The sequence below is a fragment of the Zingiber officinale genome, chromosome 7A (genome assembly GCF_018446385.1).
Source record: "Zingiber officinale cultivar Zhangliang chromosome 7A, Zo_v1.1, whole genome shotgun sequence".
Lineage (NCBI taxonomy): Eukaryota > Viridiplantae > Streptophyta > Magnoliopsida > Zingiberales > Zingiberaceae > Zingiber > Zingiber officinale.
Genome location: NC_055998.1, coordinates 63,396,324 through 63,414,111, shown reverse-complemented (window position 1 = coordinate 63,414,111; position 17,788 = coordinate 63,396,324). Strand labels below are relative to the sequence as shown.

At 39.5% G+C, this 17,788-nt stretch overlaps 1 long non-coding RNA gene across 1 annotated transcript; it reads right to left on the bottom strand.

The window, feature by feature from the left end:
• Positions 1-7,429: 7,429 nt before the first annotated feature.
• On the bottom strand, positions 7,430-7,763 carry LOC122000145. The gene is made up of 3 exons (XR_006116973.1): positions 7,746-7,763; positions 7,540-7,600; positions 7,430-7,459 (listed from the first exon to the last, which is right to left on the bottom strand). It is a non-coding gene; the product is annotated as an uncharacterized LOC122000145 (long non-coding RNA).
• Positions 7,764-17,788: the final 10,025 nt, after the last annotated feature.

Below are 17,788 nucleotides of genomic sequence, written 5' to 3'. Positions count from 1 at the left end.
CTGGCTCTGGAGGCGCCTTGGAAGGCACCTTGAAGACCCTTGAAGGCGCTCTCAAAGGTGATAAGCGCAAACTGGTCAGCGCTCATCTACACGGTGGACTCGGAGCTATGAAGGCGCCTTCGGAGGCTTCCAAGGCGCCTTGGATGCCCTTTATAAGGGGACTTCGAGCAGCATTGAAGAACAACAACTCCCAAGCTTTCTGTTGTGTTCTGCTCAAGTATTGCTTCCGAAGTGCTGTTGCAACATTCCGACGACCCGGAGCTCAGATTTCTTTTCTACTACTGTTGTCGGTATAATTTTAATTGCAGTTACATTTGTAATTAGTTTGTAATATTCATACGAGCTTATAGTTGTTGCCCACGGAAAGTGATCAAGGATCGCGGGCCTTCGAGTAGGAGTCAACCTAGGCTCCGAACGAAGTAAACGACCGTGTTCTTGTGTTTGTTTCCTTTATTCCGCTGCTTTAATTACTCGACGAACGTTTTACGATTCTGATAATTGAACGAAATAGCCACGAGCGCTATTCACCCCCCTCTAGCGCGGTCTCGATCCAATAATTGGTATCAGAGCGGGGTTGTTTTGAATTGGTGCAACCACCATTCAAAACAGTTTTTTTTCGTGGTATTTTGTTTATTTTTCTTTCGGACTCAATTAGAAATTAGCTAAGTAGCTAAAATTCTAATTCTTTTTAAATCGGTGTTGCTCAAAGTTGGTCAATACCACTTGAGCTCGTTATTTTTTCCTCTTCTTCCCGCACTACTAATCCAAGACGCAGTCTTGGAATAGATCTTCTTGTTTGTGTTTTTTTTAGATCTAAATGGCCCAACAAGAAGGATATAACACTGGTCATCCCCCACTATTTTCCGAAGAAGACTTCGGATATTGGAAAGGGCGAATGGAGATATATCTGAAGATCCAGTTCGACACCTGGATGATAGTCAAGACAGGACTGCAACTACCAACTGATGCAGACGACAAGCCTACATGCTGTGAGAACTGGGAGCCAGCCTTTATCAAAAAGGTGGAAGTCGACGCTAAAGCCACCTGCACCATCCAGTGCGGTCTTACCAAGGAAGAGCTCAACAGAGTCGGTCCGTTCTCTTCCGCAAAGGAGCTGTGGGAGAAACTGATCGAACTTCACGAAGGCACCTCGGAAACCAAGGTAAGTAAGCGTGATTTATTACTTAATAAACTATACAATTTAAAAATGCAGGAAGGCGAGATGGCAAGTTCGTTACACGCTCGAATTCAAGATATTCTGAACTCCCTTCATGGAATCGGGCAGAAGGTAGAAAATAGGGACATTATAAGGTATGTTCTTAACTCGTTTCCTAGGAGTACATTGTGGGCATCGATGGTAGATGCCTACAAAGTCTCCAAGGATTTGTCTTCCTTAAAATTAGATGAATTATTTAGTGAATTTGAACTTCATGAATAAACTAATGCACAGCTGACCGAGAAGGGTATTGCTTTGGTTGCAGGTACTAGTCGAACACGCGAACAAAGATCCCGACAAAAAATTGAACCGGAATCAGAAGACGAACCCGACTCAAAAGATTCAGAAGATGAACTGACCAACGAACTAGTGAATCTCGTGAAGAAGCTCTACAAGAAGAAGAAGGGCTTCAACAAGAAAGATCTGAAGAAGGCAGTTCAATCCAAGGAGGCCCAACCGAACTTGAAGGTAAAGTTTGAAGTCACCTTCTACGGGTGTAACCAGAAAGGGCACATCAAAGCCAACTGCCCCAACCAAAAGGAAGCCAAAAAGCAAAGAAGAAAGAAGGCCCTGAAGGCAACCTGGGATGAATCTTCTTCGGAGGACGACAATGACGAACTCGATCAGACGAGTCTACTCGCACTGATGGCCCGGGACCAGATCATCGAGAGCAAGAGCGAGTCAGAGAAGGAGTGTAATCTTGTAAGATTCATTTGTATTTTGCTTCTTTCTTTCTTTCTCATTGTTATATTGTGAGGTTGTACGCCTTCTCCGCCTTCGGTAGTTACCGAGAACGAGTGTTTTTATAGTGAAGGGTGCGTGAGTGTGTGAATCGTTGGATTAGTCACCTCGTCTTGAGGTGGATACCAAGTAAATCCCTAGAGTTAGCGTTGTGTGTTTGTTTTCTTGTATTTTCGCTGCACATCATCATAAGAGGCAAGCAACGACGAGCACGGGATCGCGCCGAGCTATTCACCCCCCTCTAGCTACTTTTTAACCCTAACAGAAATCAAATTCAATCAAATTCTCGACAGATTAGAGAGAAAAGATGTTGTAATTTTGGGATTACAAAATAGCCAAGCGAGTAGAGTTCCTACAAGAAATTTAAGGTAATATAAACGTGATGACAACAATGATGATGATGATGATAATGGAATATCTGAGGACATTGATGATAGAGTTTCTAGTGGCAGATCTGGTCATGCTAGAATTGGTGGTAGAAGAGAAAGAATGAATGATTATGTTGATAGAAACTTGGAAAATATCAAGATGAAGATTCCTTCATTTAAAGGCAAAAGCGATCCAGACGTATATTTGGAGTGGGAAAAGAAAGTTGAATTAGTGTTTGATTGTCACAACTATTCTGAAGAGAAGAAGGTAAAACTAGCTGCTGTTGAATTTATTGATTATGCTATTATTTGGTGGGATCAAATTATTCTAAGCAGGAGAAGAAACAATGAGAGACCCATTGGCACTTGGGAAGAAATGAAATCTATTATGAGAAAGAGCATCGTGCCATCACATTACTATCGAGATTTGTACCAATGACTACAAAGTCTTACCCAAGGATCCAAAACTGTGGAAGAATATCACAAGGAGATGGAGATTGCCATGATTTGAGCCAATGTGGAGGAGGACCGAGAAGCAACCATGGCAAGATTTTTACAAGGTTTGAATTCAGAAATTGCAAATGTAGTGGAGTTGCAACATTATGTGGAGCTGGAAGGTATGTTGATATGTCCATGAAAGTTGAAAGGCAACTCAAAAGGAAGAGTTCAATCAAGCATGGTCAAAATTCATCCACTTGAAAATCTAGTAGGAACAAAAGAGATGATAAATTTGCATCAAAGAGTAAAACCGAGTTTTTGAAGAATAAAGATGCTGATTCTCCATTGGTCAAAGGTAAAGAACCTAACCAATCTTCAAGAAATAGAGATATTAAATGCTTTAAATGTTTGGGAAGAGGACATATTGCTTCACAATGTCCAAACAAAAGAATTATGCTTTTGAAAGATAATGGTGATATTGAAACTAAGAGTGAGTCCGGAGATGATAATGTCGTGCCACCATTGATGGAAAGTGATGTAGCAGAGTATCCCGTTGAAGGTGAAGCCCATGTCACTAGGCGTGCTCTAAATGAGCAAGTGAAGGAAGAAGATGAAGAACAACGAGACAATATATTTCATACCCGTTGCCACATCAAAGACAAGGTATGTAGTATGATTATAGATGGGGGAAGTTGCCCTAATATAGTTAGTACTATCTTGGTTAAGAAATTATGCTTACCTACTACTAAACATCCTAGACCTTATAAACTATAATGGTTGAATGATAAGTAGTACCATATGCTGTTCCATGATTTTTCCTATTATATCTCTATTTATGTATGCACCATTGAAGAAGTAAGTTTATCATGCATCCAACATTAGCTACTTTCCTCATTGTTGTTTATTATGATTCTTTGTATTGAAATAATTTATTATATTCAGGATATTGAATGCCTATTCAAAAGTACCTCCAAAACCTTAGGTATCTTCTAAAAGGTATTTGTCATTTCCTTTTGTCATTCATTCTTAACGGCACATAGTTTCTTGTATTTTTTTTTTTATTTTTCAGAGTGATCATAATATTCTTTTCATATACTATCCATGACAATATTAACTGTGTTTCCTTTAGATTGCTTGAGAACATCGACTGATATTCTTTAGGTGTTTTTTGATAAGATTTTTGACAAAATGTTGGGCCATATATGCTAATGAATGGTTCCTAAACAAATGATAGAGTCAATGACAATCTAGGCGATACTCAGCCTTTAATGTTTCTATCAACACAGTTAAGTGAACGGAAATTTCTGTGGTTGACCATGGTATTTATTTGTTATTTTCTCTTGATGCCAAAATGTTGGCTTTTATGATGTGCAGTTTGAGTGATTCACTGATGTCAACATGTTTTTTTAAGGTTGCTAGCATGAATTTGAATTTAATGTGTTTTATTGCTCGTCAATTATTTGATAAACTCTTATTGTTTCAATTGTTTGCATTTTGCATAGATGATGATAATTTCGTTTACATGACTTTTGGGATAATTTTTTTTCTCCTTGTAACAGCGAGTTCGAGGAGCTTGAAGTTGTACTCACCTCATCATTTATTGAAGGTCCACTTGAACCAACAACATCAACTCCTAGTGTTCCTATGATGTTTGTATGAACTTTTTCAGTGTACGTAAATGTCACAAATTTAGTATATGTCTATAAGGAGTGATCATTTAAAATGGGATATAAGGAGTGATCAATTTAAATGAGATGATATAAATTTGTACTTAATATTGTTACAAGTGCACTTGTATATATGTTTTCTATAATTTTGATGTTGTTGAATGATGTATATTAAAAGTATAACACTAGTAAATTATTATATAGATGATATTTTATTGATCTTCAATGTGTGTTGAGAAATAATAATGGTTAAAAATATAATGGTTAAATTATAATATTTTTAATACAAATGACAATGATTAAAAATTATTATCTAAAACTTAAGAAAATCATGGTAAATTGACGCATTGAGAAAGATAGAGCGCTCAAAGATAACGATTATAATCGGTTGTTTATGTACTTGAAACAAAATAGTTAAAAATCGTTGTTTAAGATAAAAAATAAATTGACGCGTTGAGAAAGGTAGGGGTAAAAAAATTATTATAAATTGACACATTGAGAAAGATAGGGATGTCTAAAGATAACGGTTAAAAATAATTATTTTTTTAATTGAAATATAATAGTGAAAAATTATTTTCATTTTAAGGAAATAATCATTGTCTTTTCACTTGAAATATAATGGTTCTTTTGAAACATAATGGTGAAAAATGGTTATGTTTTAAGTGAAAAGATAATAATTTTTAACAATTATTTTTGTATGTCACTATCTTTTTCAACGCGTAAATTTATAATAATTTTTTGAGGTCATTGACAATGATTTTTAATCGTTATTTTTTAATTTTTTGTTATGGTGGAAGGCAATATAACTGCAAACGGTTGATGTTGGAGAGAAGAATAAAAAGGAGGGATTAAGTTTTGAATCTGAACAGCAGTAATCACAACACAATCAGAATGTGCAAGAACAAATCATTCAGGGTTATGATAATATCAACATGAAACAAGTATTCCAGAGTCAAAGAAAATTTCAGGAGCTACAAAGACAAAGTACAATATTACTACTTCAAAATTCTTGTTATAATTATAAGAAGTTAAGGGATAAATTAGCAAATTTCAGGCACACAAGATAAACATATACTGTCACGCCCCAGAGGAGTCTCTGTCCGAAGAAATTTCGGCAGCATCTCCCCTGTACGGCGGACAATATGAAACTTTCTACATATCACATATACATCAGCCACAGGCGGCTGGAATGATAACAATAAATAAAAACAAACACCACGCAGTTTATAAAGATATTCAGCCTCTGGCTGTCACAACCACACAGTTAATAATAGTAATCAATAACAATAGGACTCTGACTCAAAATCAACCCTACTCCACTACACTCGTAAAGCTCAAATCCAACGAACTCACCTCTTCTGCCGTCCAGGCAGGTACGTAGTAGAATGAAATCCAATACCATATCAAAAATCCATAAAAAGGTGTCAATCCATACAATATCTATAGGAAAAATCCAAAGACAATACTAAAAGAAAGTCTGATATAGAAAAAGGCCAAAATAAAACCAATAACGAACTAGTAGAGAACTAGCTCTACATGCATATGGGGGGCCAGCGACTGGAACTGCTCCGAACAGCCTCAACCTGAAAATATCAACAATGGAGGCGGGGTGAGTCCAACACTCAGCAGGTACAACTGATATGCATAATAAAATAAATAACAGACAACACTAATCATGCGTACAGTCTCCTGAATACGAGAAGGAATAAATGCAACTGAAACGAAATCAGGAGATAACTGTACTAACCGGGATCAAGGTACAAAGGTAACAAGTCGTCAGACCGAAGAAATCATAATCCTGTATGCATGTCAATCAAATGCATCCATACAAATGCAGCATATAAGTGCAGCAATCACAACAATAAAATGCAATAAATGCATATGGTGACCGTGCACTCGGACATCACTGCTCCTGACAGTGACTGAGTGGACTGTCGGAGTACTCCTGTCCTCTGGCCCCAAATCATAAATGGGGGAGCTCAATGCTCTCATCTCCCGGTACACGACGACGGGGAGGAAATCTCTGCCGGCTACCACGCTGAGTCTCCTGACCAACGGAGCCAAACAGAGTCCACCATCTACCGGCTACCACGCTGCTACCCTAAATGCCAACGGAGCCAAACAGAGCGGAACTGACTGCCGGCTATCACGCTGAGTCCTCAGACCAACGGAGCCAAACAGCAGAACCGCCACACACCAGCCAGATATACAACTAATCCATGGGTGGTGTGTGCAGTACATGTAACTGGCGATGGGCTCAACCAAAGTGGAGCCGACAATCGCACAGCATGCAATCATGATGCATGACACTAAAAACATGGCATAGTCCATATAACTAGATACAAGTGTGTACCACTGGAAGAAGTATCAAATAGAAGGTACACCAATCAAATAGGGTATCAAATAAACCCTAGATCCAGAACATATCATAGCATGTGGTTGGTTCACTACCTAAAGCATATGTGATCAGGTAGATATCATGCAGTGCAGCATAAATAAACAAACAAACATGTAACTAATCATGTAGCGACCAACCGAAACAAACAGATAACACAATTATTGTTATATGTTAAACATATTATCATGCATATCAAAAGACATAAGTCAAAGTACCCGCCTCCAATAAGAAAGATCGTATCCGAATAAATCCTCGTCGAGATACCGTCTCGAATCAAAGTCCTGTAACACATGGTATCCAAATTTAGCTAAATACATATAAATAAATTAGCTAAATCAAATCCTCAAGAAGTTAATATAAACTCAGATTCAATTATAAACCCTAATTGAATCATTTAACTCCTCAATCGTTTCTAATCCATTCGAATTAGGACTTGTAATAAACATGGTTAATCATAGCATCTTACCCGATTTAGTCCTAATTCGACACATATATCAACCAATCAAATAATCCAAATTTATTTTGATCTACATCCAAAACCAGTTACATACTCCTTACCTCAATTCACAATCAAGTGACCGCTGGTGGGATACGTTCCGAGGGCGTCACCGCCGAAGCGGGATCATCGGAACTGTGGATCACTCAAAATCAATGTTGTCCGAAGCTAAAAATGATCCAACTAGCATGACATATGATACGAACAGTACATACCCAAATCTGCCGTACCTACAATAGTGCCAATCGTTTTCCCTCAGCCGCTGATAACTGATCCCTAAATCAAAATACCCAAAAATCAGCACTTCCCGTAATCCAAGAGGTTCAAGTGCTACTGATTGAATCTGTAACCCAACCTCAACTCGGAAGAGTACTACAATCAGTGATCTAATACATAGGAACAACAAAGACAAGCTGCTCACCTCACCACTGTCTGGTTTGAATCCGGCAGAACAAGAAAATCTAGGGCACAGCACAGAGGAACAACACGGTGACCGGCAACAAGGCTGAGGAGTGCAAAGCAGTGGCCGGAAGATGAAGGGAAATCGGCTGTCGGCAAGGGATCTGCATCCCTTGTGCTCGCACGGCCGGAGGAGGAAGGAAATCTTCGGCCGACGCCCAGGAACCAGACCTAGGGTTCAGATGCTCGATTTCCGACGGCCCCTGGTGTCCGCAAAGAGATGGAAGCAGGCTCGGTCGGCGGTCGCTCGATGAAGAATGGCTCGAGTTGGCGTCGGGCAGAGGAGAGGAAATCGATCGGCCTCGGGAAGAAGAGGAATAGGTGGTCGGCGCCGAGAGGAAGGAGAAGAGGTGGGATCGGCGTCGGGAGAAAAGAGAAGAGAAGGAAACCGCAGCCGAGCGGTTAGGGCTTTTCGGCGCCGGGGTCGAGAATGAGGGAGAAGAGAGGCGCGGGTGAGGGCACGGGGAAGAAAGGCATCGGGTGCGCGAGGGGAAGAAACGGAGAGGAAATAAAGAAAAATATAAAGAAAAAGAAAAAGAAAAGGAAAAGGAAAAGAAAATAAATCTTTTCCTCATTAAAACAGGGTAACCTAAACAGGGCTTTCCCGGACCCTATTTTTGTCCCCGTTAACTTGTCCATACGAGCTCCGAAAAATTCCCGAAAAATGTCCAAAAATTCCGGAAAATCCCCTTATTAAAAATCGTCATTTTTCCGGTATTTTACATATACTGCAACGTCATATATCGCAACAACATAGTCAACACAACCTCAGAAACTAAGCCGGTCCAGCAAGCAAAATTATTATCTGATTGAGTCAATGTACAACAATTCAATGCATGGAAGCAGGGATGGTAGGATGAACTAGGAAGATCATTCATGACTATGTTGTCATTAATGGAAGAGGACAACAACTAGGAGGAGATGAGGACTATTTGAATGCTGGAACTGATCTGTGTTATAAGAAAGAACATAGAAAGAAGGCTACAGTTTTGGTGGCTGAATATGCTGGATAAGAGGAAGAAAGAAAATATACTATTATATGCTGAGCAAAACTTAGGGAAAAAGTTTTAGTTGACTAGAAGATAGCTAAAAAGAGACAACACTTGATGGAGGAAAGACAACTATAAAACGGCTGCCGTTGGAGAGAAGAATAAAGAGGAGGAATTAAGTTTTGCTGAGCGATGTCGGGTTACTAGTAATTGTGTCTGTTGTTGTAGTTGTCGTTGGCTATTGCTATTGTTATTGCTTAGAAGAGAGGAAAATATAGATATGAAGGAAAGGAAGTTAGTGCATGGAGAGAAGAGATGTCGAAGGCATGAGATATTCAGGATTTTTAAACCTCTCCATGCGTGTGACATGACCGTGGCACTTACCACGACTAGCTTGTGGAGCTCTTGGGTTGTCCCGTGTTCAGGGCACAAAATCAAACATGGAGACCAACAAGGAGAGCAAACCCTTGACGTTAATGTCGGCCACCAACACTACAGTCCGCCCTACTATCACATTGAGGTTGAAGTCCTTGAATTTAACATTCCCAAACACGTTCTCTAGAGCTTGTCCCTTTGAGCTGCTAGAGTTAATTTTTAGCGCTCGCCAGATCATCTCCATGATCTGGTTGCTGACAGAGCTTGCCTTGGAGAAGTACTTCATGTTGGAAAGCTCAAGCTAAGTGCTAGGCCACCAGAATGATGGAGGTGTTGATGGTGAAGACGTTGTTGCCCTCGACGCAATTATACATGATGAGGCGGCTACCGTACTAGACCATGAAAGCCATGATGGCGAATGGTGAATGTGATCTCGTTTTTATTGATGGTGAGGCCCTGGTAAAGGACGGGCTTGATGGAATCATCAAGCGTGATAGAGATGAATCTGTCGATAATCAACTTGCTTCTATACAATAAATCAAGAGCCCATGTGCAAGTTGAAAGAAAGAGAAAAGGCTTTGAGTCAATTGAGGGAGAAAGATGGCTCGGGCACTTCCTCTTGGTTTGATGGCGGTCGTCATGGCATTGGCATTTGACATCGCGCTAATGTCGGTCGTCTAGGCAAATTCCCCAGCTCCCACACCCGCGCCGACCAGTGATGGGGTATCCGTCGACCAAGGGATTGCTCACCTGTTGATGCTAGTGGTGCTAGTGCTCACCTATCTCATCCACCCTTTGGATGCCTCATCCTCCCTTTGGATGCCTCATCCTCCTATTAATGCCAATAATAGATAATAATTTCAAATTGATTTCAATCAATCGAGATTGATGATATTTGACATTATAATTAAGATTGACATTAATCAATAACAAAAGATAATATTTCTAAATTTAGTATGTTCATTGCTACGATTATAATTATTATGATCGTATTCCATGTTTAATATTTTTATTATTGTTTAGATAACTTGTATAAATAAGTCTCATGGCTTCATCAATAAAATCATCCAAAATGATTGTCACCTTTCCTCTTTCTTTTATGGTATCAGAGTCATAATATCTTTTTTTTAGCCGTAGCACGTGCATAGACGACAACAACTTTGACGATGACAACAATTTCTTCTTTTCTTCACATTTCTTCAATAGTAACTCTGATGTCGAGCAGAATATGTATATTATTCTGGAGCGTGAAGTTGCAGAGGGGTTAACAAGAAAACAAGATAGAAGTAACACCAAAAAAAAGAATAGCCTAAATTAGGCTTAAACCTATTATGTAATCAAGAGCGCAAAGAAAAAGAGACGTAGTCGTAATGTGGCTTAAACGAAACCAATTGATTCAATATTAAAATAATTTGTTCTAAATATGATCTAAGCATAGGTATATATAACTTTTAAAACCTTCAAAAAAATCTAAACGGAAAAAATAACTAACTAGACTTATTCCCTAAAGTTTAGGAAAAAAATAACCAATTAGACTTATTCCTTAAGATTTAGGATAATTTAACTAACAATACTTGGTCCCTAAGATTTAACACAAAATTAAATATAATCAAGAAAAAAATAAACTAAACTTAATTAACAGATAACTACTTAAAAAAATCTAATTTTGGATCCCCTCCTGTATCAGTTGCCTAGAGTTGAAGAGAACTCGTCCTCAAGTTTAGGGTGGATGTATCCGGCTCTAGAGCACAATAACTTAGGTATTTTATATTAAAAACATCATAAATTTTAAATGACTAGGAAGTCTCAACCTGTAGGCATTGTTATTAATCATTTCTAGTATCTCACTGTTAGTTAGAGCCCTAGAGCCAATTATATGATGATTGTTGTATGAACTCATTGTATCATATTCCTATGTATATAAAGGCATTTGTTTTGGTTATTATACTTACTTGTATTGATGCCAAATGACTAAGTATAATAACGTCCTTGAGTAGAAGGTTCTTACCTATATCAATCGATTAATTGAATCGATAGTGAGATGATATAGGGAACACTACTCATAATCATTCCTAGTCAAGTATTAACATTCAGGGACAATGTTAATGCGATGAGACTAGCATGTAGGTCAACTCGATGACTTGATCTCACAAGTCAAGGATATAGAGATATCAAGTTGACACATGGGTATGCATTGGAGAATGTATACTGAATGACCCGCCATGAGAAAGTATCATGGATCGTTATATGAGTGTCATATACTTTCTCATGTGGCTATTAGTTAGTATGACTATTAGTCCTTGGACCTGAAGTCACCAGGGTTCCCTACATAAAGAGTGGACCTGAAGTCACCAGGGTTCCCTACCAGGGTTCCCTACATCACTCATATACTTTGGCTTCGTCAAACATCACCTGTAACTGGGTGGACTATAAAGGCAATTACTGGGTATGTAACAAATTATGCAGAGGGATGTGAGTGATGTAGATACGATCTATCCCTGCTATATAATGGGAGTGACATCGTTATTCTTGATAGAATGAGACCACTAAGTGCATGGCCATGCCCAAGTGAGTCAATATGAGATATTGAGCTCATTTGATTAGAGTGAGTCTACTTGGAGTTCAAGATTTAGATTGATTAGAGGATGACACCATCTATGCCTCAAATTGATCAATCTAGATGTCAAGGATAGAAGGACACTTGTCATATATTGTGAAGAGTCATAATTAGTAGTCACAAGGTGATGTTGGATCTCAACATTCTTGTAACTTGGGTAGTAATGATGTGTTGCTAGATACCGCTCATTACTTATGCTTTTAAATGAGTTTAGGAGCATTGCCAACGTTACAAGAACCTATAGGGTCACACACAAAGGGCAATTAGATGGAGATTAGGTTCATTTGATGAACCAAGAGGATTAGGTTCATGTGATGAACCAAATTGGATTAAGAGTAATCCAAATTAAACTAATTGAGTTGGACTCGATTTGATTCATGTGTTCAATGGATATAATTTAGATTATGTTTCATTGAATCAATTTAATCAATGAATAGAGATTCATTATATTAAATTGATTTGAATCAAATGGTTAGATTTGATCAACCATGGGAGAGAAGTGGTCAAGTTTGACTTGACTTGAGAGAGAAGATGAAAGGTCAAGTTTGACTTGACCATTGCCACCTCATTTGTAAGTTGACATTAAGTTGGCCAATGATGATGTTCCACATCATCAAGGTTGGCTTATGTGTGTGCCACATCATGAGGGAGATCAAGAGTTGTGACTCTTGATATCCCATGGAGGTTTAAAACCTCTCCTTGAAGTGGCCGACCACTTAACTCATAGAGAGAGTTTCATTTTGTTTTGTAACTCCATCTTCTTCCTCCTTGCTTTCTTCTTCTCTCCCTCTCCTCCACCTTGGCCGAAACCTCCTTGAGTGCTAGCACACTTAAGAGGTTTTTCTCCACCTTTTTGTTCATGTGGATACACATAGAGGGGTGTTCACTTGACACCCTTGAGATCCGGCGAACCTTGGACGAGCGCGATAAGCGAAGGGCTTCGCATCAAAGGTATAACTTCTCTACCATGTAGATCTAATGTAGATCTAGAATTAGAAAACATGTACACGAAAAATTTAATTTTCGCACGGATCCAGTGGCATGGAACTTCAGGATTTCCGCAACGCAAAAAGCGGGTTTTGCGGACCGAAAGTCCCAATAGTGGTATCAAAGCCACGTGCGAAGCGTGTACGAGTTTCATTTTCATTTTTATGAAAAACATTCAGATCTGTAAGTTTCTGTATATTTACAATTTTTTATAGATTTTATGGGTATTTTTTTGTTTAGGCGAAGCAACAAGTGTTTGGACACTTGTAGGCTTTGACTACCGAGAAAACCTTTCTGAAACGGCAAGGTTTCGCCCAAATCATCTTGGGATAGCGGCTAAAGGTGCTGTAAGATCGTCGTAGGACACTCGTGATATTCATTTCACGAGAAGGGGCGCTGCCCCTAACCCCGCAAGGGGTATTGTTCCGCGATCACGCCCGAAAATCGCTAAACGAGACCGTCGGAAAATTTTGACTCATAAAATTGTAAAAATAGTAGTAAAAATTATAGAAATTTATGAAAAATACATAATTTAGTATTATGTATAATTTTGTGATGGTCATGGCCCAAAACCCCAATTAGATTGGAAAAATTGTGTTGTAATTCATAATATGATCTACGTGCCATTTTGTGTGTTTGTGCGTGTTGTATATGATCGAGACCTGCGCGTCGTGCCTTCCTTTATTTTATATTCCTGTTGTAAATAGTTTAAACTCGAATGTAACTCGAATTTCAAATTTGTAATGTACAAAAATTGAAGCGGTGGAAGGTTCACTCGAGGAGTTATGAGGAGGGTGCGAGCAACACATGGCGGTCAAAGGGAGGAGCTTGGAGAAGCTGTTGACCCTAGGTTGACCATCCAATCTTCTCATTGGCTTGAGAAGATCGTAGTAGGGCCATGACCTAACAAAATTTAATTAATTACTTATGTGTGTATGTGATGCATGCTAGTGTAGGGTAATTAATTAGTGCTTTAACGATTAGATTATATCTAAATCGCGTATATGATGCACCACGATTAGATTAGATCTAAATCGAGTATATGATACACATCAATGATTAGATTAGATCTAAATCGTGTCAACTCGAAATGCCTACCATGTCGTGATACCCACCACTACCTCGATCACATGTTGTTGTTGAATCTGCCAAAGTAGAGCAACGCATATTATCTTGGTAGGGTGCGGAGGGACAATCTTGGTCCCGCCTATCAACGCATGGGTGAGTACAAACTCAATTAGATTGAGTAAAATTAGTTAAACTCAATTGGATCGGGTTTAACTATAGGCATTTTCCAATGGTTGGTAGATAGGTCAAAATCACATTTATATTAACTCTTGGGTGATTTAGCCAAAGCTAACTCAAGTTTTAATATACATGCGGATCTTGATCCTATAAACAAGAGTTTCATAGAGATGTAATTGGTAATTAGTTTCCTACCGATTATACTAAGTCTTGGGCGATTTAGCCAAAGCTAACTCAAGGCGAAGTATGATGTGGATCTTGTCCCGCAAGAATTATAGCTAGTTGGTTAGAATCTAGTAGGTGTGGTTTGACCACATCCATGTCTTGATTCTACAAAAGTTCTATAATTCAGTGAGAGTATCAATTAATTAAAGGCCTAATTAAATGATTAGTGGAATATGATATTTATTTTCTGCATTTTCTGTTGTAGATTGCCATGACGTCAAACACGAACACCTTCTCCCTGCGTTCTGTCCTTGATAAGGACAAGCTTAATGGAGCTAACTTCCTGGACTAGTACAGGAACCTGAGAATTATTCTCACACAGGAACGAAAACTTTACGTCCTAGAGAAACCCATTCCCGAGGCACCTCCTGCCATTGCCATGCGAGCTGACCGTGGTGCTTATAAGAAGCATCAAGATGACGCATTAGATGTGTCCTGTCTCATGCTCGCGACCATGAACTTTGAGCTTTAGAAGCAACATGAGTTGATGGGTGCTTATGATATGGTTGAACATCTTCGTCAACTATATCAAGGACAAGCTAGGCACGAGAGATTCAAGATCTCTAAGGCACTGTTTCAGTGCAAGATGCAAGATGGGACTCCCATAGGTCCATATGTACTCAAGATGATTGGGTACATAGAAAACCTACAGAGGTTGGGATTCCCCCTTGGCCAAGAGCTGGCCACTGATTTGGTCTTGCAATCCTTGCCAGATAGTACAATCAATTCGTCATGAACTACAACATGAATGAAATTGACAAGCCACTGCTTGAGCTTCTGAGAATGTTGAGAACTGCTAGATCAACCTTAAGAAGGTTAAGCCCAACTCCATTTTGATGGTACAGAAGGGCAAAGGTAAGGGCAAGCCTAAAGGTAAGGGAAAGTCCCAAGCCAAGGGCAAAGGCAAGGCACTGAAACCCAAAGGAGGGGTCGCCAAGGATGCTACCTGCTTCCACTGCGGTCAGACCGGGCACTGGAAGAGGAACTGCAAAGTCTACCTGGAAGATCTTAAGATGAAGAGAAGTGAGACTTCTACTTCAGGTATATATGTTATAGAAGTTAATCTCTCTATTTCTTCATCATGGGTATTAGATACCGGATGTGCTTCTCATATTTGTACTAATGTGCAGGCGTTGAGAAATAGCAGGGCATTGACGAAGGACGAGGTGGACCTACGAGTAGGCAATGGAGCACGGGTTGATGCTGTAGCTGTAGGGACTTATTTTCTATCTATGCCCTCTGGGCTTGTACTAGAACTAGATGAATGCTGTTATGTGCCTGCTCTTACTAAGAACATAATTTCAGTTTCTTGTTTGGACAAGAAAGGTTTTTCATTTATAATAAAGAACAAATGTTGTTCAGTTTATTTAAATGATATGTTCTATTGTAGTGCACCTCTGATGAACGGACTCTATATTTTAGATTTAGAGAACCCCATCTATAACATAAATATCAAAATGTTCAAATCAAATGAAATGAACCAAACCTATCTCTGGTACTGTCGCTTAGGTCATATAAATGACAAACGCTTATCCCAGCTCCATAAAGATGGTTTGCTGGGCTCATTTGATTTTGAATCATATGAGACATGCGAGTCATGCCTACTAGGCAAGATGACCAAGACTCCTTTTAGTGGACACAACGAGAGAGCGACTGACTTATTAGGATGTATGTCGCCCTTTCAATGTTATTGCTAGAGGTGGTTATAGGTACTTCATTACATTTACTGATGACTTCAGTAGATATATTTGATGACACATAAGTCAGAATCCTTTGAAAAGTTCAAAGCATTCAAGAATGAAGTACAAACTCAGCTTGACAAGAGTATTAAGATACTTCGATCAGATCGAGGTGGAGAATACCTTAGCCTTGAGTTTCATGACTATCTTGCTAAGTGTGGGATTCTATCCCAACTCACTCCTCCTGGAACACCACAATGGAATGATGTATCCGAAATGAGGAATCATACCCTATTAGATATGGTACAGTCTATAATGAGTCACACAGATCTTCCTATATCTCTTTGGGGCTATGCTCTGGACACAGCAGCCTTCATACTCAACCGTGTTCCATCCAAGGCTGTGATAAAAATACCATATAGGATATGGACTGGGGAGATGCCCAGGTGTCTTTTATGAGGATTTGGAGTTGTGAGGTTTACGTTCGACATCAAGTCTCAGACAAACTAGGACCCAAATCTGATAAGTGCTATTTTATAGGATATCCCAAGGAAACGAAGGGATATTACTTCTACATTCCTAGTCAACACAAAGTAGTTGTGGCTAATGATAGATCGATTTAAGCGATAGAGGGGGGGGGTGAATATCGCGCGTTTAAAAACTATTCTTTTAATCTTTTGAAACCAAAGTCGTGCAGCGGAAATAAGAAAAGAGACAAGGTTTTTTACTTCGTTCGGAGCCTAGCTCGACTCCTACTCGAAGGCCCGCGGCCCTTGACCGCACCGATGGGCAAAACACTATAATCCTTCTTTTCGAACTCCTCGGAAAGAAGTGAATCGTACAAGTACAGATATATAAGATAGTAACACTTCTACTATCTTACAGAATTAAAGTGCAGTGAAAAAAGTAAAGCTTATACCGACAAAAGTAGTAGTAAAGTGTAGCTCAGTCGACAATCGTTTGAAGTTGCTTACAAAGTTGATGATGACTTGTCGCGTGAGCAGCTTGCAGAAGTACACAGGAGTCGATCAGAAAAGTTCTTATTGCCTCTTACTTCGAGCCTTAATTTATAGGAGAATGAAGGTTCGGCCTACCGATCCTTCTTTTTGGTCGACCGAACAAGCTTCGATCCCCTCCAGTTGGAATCTGACGCTGGCTCGAATCTCTGGCATTAATTTGTGTTTAAGTATTCGATCGACCGATCATGCCTTTCGGTCGACCGAACAGCTTCCTTCCCAGTTCGTCGTGATTCTGCCGAGATCATCCTTTAATGCTGAATAAATGTGATTGGATCGGTCGACCGATCCCCAGGTTCGGTCGACCGATCAGCTTATTTCCTTTGCTGCTGATCGATGCTGATAATCTGTCCCATGCTGAGTCACTAAGGTTCGATCGACCGATCTTACTGTTCGGTTGACCGATCAGTCTTTGATCGGACACTGATATGATCTGTTTTGAGATGTTAGCTGCTTTGTATTGATCTTGTTCGGTCGACTGAACCACATGTTCGGTCGACATATCCAGTCGGTCCTGCAACAGAAAGTTAAGCAAAAAGTATTTCCTGCAAAACAGATGTTAGAACAGTAGTAATATAATGCAAGATTAATAATATGAAAGACAGCATAACTGTCGTGATCTCAACTTGGAAACCTTCCCGATTTCTTCAGTTGGATCAGCGACCTAAGGTTGTTCCCATCGGGAACCTGACCTCACTGTCGCTCCTCCAATTGTTTACCTCAACCTACCCGCCAAACTTAAATCCTCCAGATCTAGTTTGGACTTTTCACTTAGCTTTGATCGGCTCGCCAGGACTTTTCCCTTGATCTTAGGTCCTCCAGACCTCTCGATCATACTGCCAAGCTTCAGGTCCTCTTGACCTCCTTGGACT